At 35.1% G+C, this 1,546-nt stretch overlaps 1 protein-coding gene across 1 annotated transcript in view; it reads right to left on the reverse strand.

Annotated features, from left to right (window-relative positions):
- Positions 1-1,546, reverse strand: part of LOC101847194 — a gene marked incomplete in the record, with an annotated part of 33,595 nt that overhangs the window by 5,513 nt on the left and 26,536 nt on the right.

Genomic DNA, 1,546 nt, shown 5'->3' on the forward strand with positions numbered 1-1,546 from the left:
TTGTAATACAGCTTCTATCTGAAAGTTAAGGAAAAGATAAAGATCTAACATAAAGATTCCTCATTCTTCTGCTTTTATCTAACAGCTGTGGATAAAATGAACATATTGTGCAAAATTCTTTGTTTAACTGACTTAATTTGTGAGTTGTAGATAAAAAAAACAACCATATTTATGGTGTACAATAGGCTAACTCTTCAATTTTTGTTTTTTTCTCATCATTTGAATCAGATGGTCTCTTTTCCCAATTGAAAGATTTTCAAGAAACCAGCTGAATGGTTAGAAGATAACACCATTGATACGCAACATACAGTACTTTAAAAGCTCCCTAAAAACAGAAGATGAGCCATGACAAGTCAAGTATTTCATTAAGTGTGACCTGTAGTTTTGAAAGGCTGAAGTTGCTGAATTACAGAATCAACTGACTATCTAAAGTGTAATCTCCCACATTATCATGAATACTTCATTTTTGTTTTGTTTTATTTTAGAAAGAGTTTTACGACACTTGCAACGCAATTAGGTCACATAAGTGCTGAAGATTAGAGGTATTACAATCACTAAAAAGCATTTAAAAGCTTCATTTTCACGAATTGATGTGGTCAGCTTAGAGGTTTTTCTCTTGCTTTAGCATTTCTAATTCACAAAGCCTCATATGCAAAAAAAACAACCAGAAAAACATTTTTATTGATCTCAAAAGAGCAATTTGGTTTACAAACGCAAACATACATACGTGCTTAAATACTTAATTATACATATATACATACTTAAATACATACACATATACATACATAAATACACAATACGACTTGCTCTCCTCTGAGTCTGCTGCTATCCTAATAGTTCTGGCAGAAGCCAGGTTCTTCCGTGTCAAGGAAAGAAAGTGGAAACTAAGCAATAGACGTATCAGAACAAACTTCAGCTCCTGTACCTTTGAATATCAAGGCCCAAAGATCTCGAATGCTTTGCCAAGTACTTTAAGAGAGATCAAATCTTTTGATTCATTCAAATGTCAGCTGAAGTCATTTTCGTTTTTAAATTAGTAAGATGAAAATTAGGAGTGATATTCTTTTAGTCAGAACACAACGTTTTATGTTATTGTTGTACAAAGAATTGTATTGTAAAGCGCTCAGAGCCTGTGTACTTTAACTCTTTGACTACCATGGGCCGATCTATCGGCTCCATAACCTCCTAGTTCGTGGCCAAAAGCCGAATTATCGGCTCGCGCTTTTCTTTCCCTTTCCCTTCCACAATTTGACTCAACCTTTTCGTTTCATGTTTTTAACTGCTGTGCTTACCATACATCAGTCAACCAGTGAAGGAATTTAGCGGCTTTTGTGTTTTATTCTGTTGTTTTTTTGGCATTTTTTCTTGTTTTTTTTACCCGCCCTATGTTGCTCGAATTAATTTACACGCATAGCAACGGAAAAATGGCTGATAACCCATCAGGTTCCCCCCCCGTCACAACGTTTTTCTGCTTCAAAAGCCCTGGAAAAGTTTGATGGAGAACTGTCAGTACTTTCCAATAGTGATGTAGGAGGTGATGAAGTTA

This window comes from Aplysia californica, unplaced genomic scaffold (assembly GCF_000002075.1).
Source record: "Aplysia californica isolate F4 #8 unplaced genomic scaffold, AplCal3.0 scaffold00244, whole genome shotgun sequence".
In the NCBI taxonomy this organism is placed as follows: domain Eukaryota; kingdom Metazoa; phylum Mollusca; class Gastropoda; order Aplysiida; family Aplysiidae; genus Aplysia; species Aplysia californica.